Genomic DNA, 3,667 nt, shown 5'->3' on the forward strand with positions numbered 1-3,667 from the left:
CCTTAATAATTTTATAGATCTAGGAATTTTTAGAGGTTTCTGCCATGGGTTGTATGCACTCTCCAGAGAGATAGAGACAAGACAGTGAGAGGGAAAGTGAGAAATCACCCCCCAGAGGTATGGTTACACTGCAATCCCTTTTCCTCCATTCTCTTCCTGGGCTCTTGGTCATGCATACACACGTGCCTGGTGTGATTTTCAAGCCACTGGGTCCGGGACTCAAACAGCAGTCAGCCATGTGGGAGTCCAGTGACATAACCACTATGCCACCTGATGGTCCCCAAATCTAGGACTGTAAAGCCAAGCTCCAGAACTAGTGGTATAGGATCACATTTCCTTTGCTCTAAGTCTAAACACACCACTTGTTTCTGTTATAATATCTACATAATCAATACACAGTAAATATCACCTATAATTTTAGAAACAGCCTGAGTACAAGACTCACAAAATGCTTAATCCTAACTTTGGAAGACATTGCAAATGATATACACCCTGGCAATGCAAAGTAAAGATCCAATTGGTACAAAACAGGTCGTGGACTCCTGGAACTGGGCGTGCTGGCTCACTAGGGACCAGGAAGGCAGAACAAGCTTAACTCACAGCATCAACTCAGCACGCCACTCCTTGTCTTCTTCCTCAGTTTGGTTTAACACAGTTACAATTTGGGAGAGGCTGGAGATCAGATGGTGACGATATCCAGGCTTCAGAAATGGTCTCACCATTTGCCAGTAGAGAACCGATGCATTGTATACTAAAAAGTAATACCTACGACACAAGGAGAGGAACTCTGAAAACATGGTCAACAGCTCAGCCTGTCAGAGCTGCAAAATCAAAATACTACTTTCTTCAGAGCCTCCTTCCAGAACAGAAGCTCAGGTTCCTCTCTGTGTCCAGCAGGTGGCAGTACTGCTGTCTGAGAAACGGTGGCCCAAACTGCGTGAGCAACCGGATGCTGAGCCATTTCCTGAGGGTAGCCACAGGCAGCCTCTCTGAATGTGTACCAGTGGCTCCACTTCAGCCCCAGATGGGATGACCCAGCCATAGGCTCCCAAGTTTGAACCAGTGCTCCCTTCATCAGTCAGTAATTCCACAAATTAATCAGTGTCTCTCTGACCCCATGAAAATAGATCTTTGGCTCTCAAGAAACCGACAAGAACAGGCAAGGATAGAGGAAATGAAAGAAGGCTTCCTGGAGAAGGTGACATCCCTCCTGTGACTTGAAAGAAAACCAGTAGGCAGCAGGAACTGAGTGGAGAGAGAAAGGGCCAGGCAAATGAAGGAGGGTAGAGAACGTAAAATATGAAGGAGAAGGAGGAGGGTGGGCTAGAGAAGAGAGCAGAGACATCTCATGAATCTGGGCTTCCTTCATGGGCAGCAGGGGCCATTGGAGGGATTTTTTTCTTTTCTTTGTTAAGAAATGGGGTGGGGCTATAATAAGGGGATCTTCCAAAAGTTTATGGAAAATAATAAGTCGTAACACATTTTGCATAGAAAAATACGTCATGATTTTCCCAACGACCCAGAATGTATTATAAAAACTATGCGTGAATTTCAAAAATGTTTTGCACCAAAATTAACTCATATTTTAATCCCATTTCTCCCTAAACATTTTTTTTTTGAAGTAAAAGGTGGAATTTAATTTTATTTATAGGACCTTGCAAGGTATGAAATTCCACATAGAAATAAGAAACCTGTTTGGAGGACAAGCTTCCTGCAGTATGTACAGTTTGGAACTGTTCAAGTATGGTTTCGTTGTAAAAAGTGCTACAATAACAACCACATTTAAAAAGAATTCTTGGTAGAGAAACAGTAAGACAAACTGATGCCAAACACAGCACACAACAAACCCCTCTGTGTCTCAGCTGTACAGTCCAGAAGTTAAAGGCCCCAGGAGTCCCATCCTGCACTTGGAAGGTGCAGCCATCAGAGGTAGTTTCAGGCAAAACATTCTGATCTTCCTCTTCCTCTACAGAGAAATACTTCTCAATCAAGTTTAATGAAGCCTTGTACACAGACTCGTTTTCATGGTTTTGTAGGGCTTCAATTTTATCCAGGCCTCCACATTCTTCAATCATTATACTAAGTTTCTCAATTTCTCCCAGCTTCTCAGCAGCCTGAAAAATATTTGAAATGGCATCCAAGATCACCGGAATAATTTTGGTATCTTTCGCAGGTAAGAAGTTCATCAGCAGTTCTGCCACAGTGGACGAGTTCTAGTCTACTCCACTATTCTGCTGCTCATGTAGGTGGTCACGGCCCACACAGCCTCCTTCTGTGTCTTAAAGTCAGCCTTGGAGAGCACGCCGACGAGGAGGACTAGCCCGTGATTCACAACCTGCTGGATCTGGTCCTGCCGACCGGCGGTGATGTTGGACATGGTACACGTAGCTTCCTTCTGAATATTTGTTTTGGAGTTGGTTAGAAGGCTGGGGAAGACAGCGAGTGCTCCAGCATCTATCACAACCTGGTCTGTTCATCTGTCCCAGTGACAATATTACCTATGGCTCTTAGGGCAGGGGTCACAATGGGCAATTCAGTAGCTCCTAGAAGCTTCACAAGTTGGGGAACAACTCCTGTTTACACAATCATTTCAATCCATTCATTTGGACCATCAGTAAGGTAGGAAATGGCCCAGCAGGTATCTGCTAATACTTCGGGGTCATCGTGACGCAGAAGACGAACTAAAGTAGGAAGAATCTGCTCAACAGCATCTAGTGGGGGTGCGGGATTCTTGCTGTGGCAGAGGTTTGAAAGTGTCCAGGTAAGATTACGTAAGTGACCACATGCTAACGATGACATATCAGGAACTGCAAGGAGAGCCAACAGCGGGTCAGCTGCTCCATACTTGATAACCAGGTCCTGGAAAACTGAACTATCCCCTGCGATGTTTCCTAGAGCCCACACAGCTTGTTCATGGAGATGCCAACAGAGAAATGAACCCTGGAATAGCGCCTCCGTCCAGCACAGCCTTCGTCTGCTCTGACCTCTCAGAAGCAATGTTAGTGAGTGCCCGTGCAGATTCAAACTGGACGGGACTACAATCATTTCTGCCCAAGAAGGACACAATTTTTAAATCAACCCAGCCCAGATAATGTTGTCTATGGGGGGCTGGTTTTCCCAAGAAAGCAGCTTCCTAGCAGCTTGAGTAGCCTGGAGCTGGCTTTCCAAATTGTTGCCATTAATGCCTTTGACAATGTCATCAACGGGCCAATTTACAGTGCCCTGGTTGTTGCGGTTTTCCTGCAGTGGAGAAGTAGCATCATCGGGAAATGAGCTTACATTTCTCCTTTTCAGCGTCTGGTCATCCTTCTTAGCTTTCCTCAGCTCCACATTCCCTTCTATTCTTCGCCGCCTCATTTCTGTACTGTCTTTTCCCTTCTTCTTGAATCTGTTAAGATGGGCAGCTGGTGAATTTGCATTCTCATTGGTGGACATGGTTATGAGACGAAGGGAGGAAGCTGCACGAGTGGCTCAGGCTCCCACAAGACGCGGTGTGGGGCTCTCAGGCTGGGAGTTCGCTGCCCTCTCCCTAAACTTTTTGAAGTCCACTTGTATTTTTGACTAAATCTCACCTTTGCAATCCTTGGCCAGCCTCCCAATTAGCTAGGATTACAGGTGTGCGTTACCTTGTCTGGCCTGTTCAGGTTGGCACAGGATATGAACCTGG

The 3,667-nt window shown here is 45.7% G+C and overlaps 1 pseudogene; it reads right to left on the reverse strand.

Annotated features, from left to right (window-relative positions):
* Positions 1 to 846: 846 nt before the first annotated feature.
* On the reverse strand, positions 847 to 3,446 carry LOC102474921 (importin subunit alpha-1 pseudogene; annotated as a pseudogene).
* Positions 3,447 to 3,667: the final 221 nt, after the last annotated feature.

Source organism: Tupaia chinensis, unplaced genomic scaffold (assembly GCF_000334495.1).
Source record: "Tupaia chinensis unplaced genomic scaffold, TupChi_1.0 Scaffold000197_1, whole genome shotgun sequence".
NCBI classification, from domain to species: domain Eukaryota; kingdom Metazoa; phylum Chordata; class Mammalia; order Scandentia; family Tupaiidae; genus Tupaia; species Tupaia belangeri.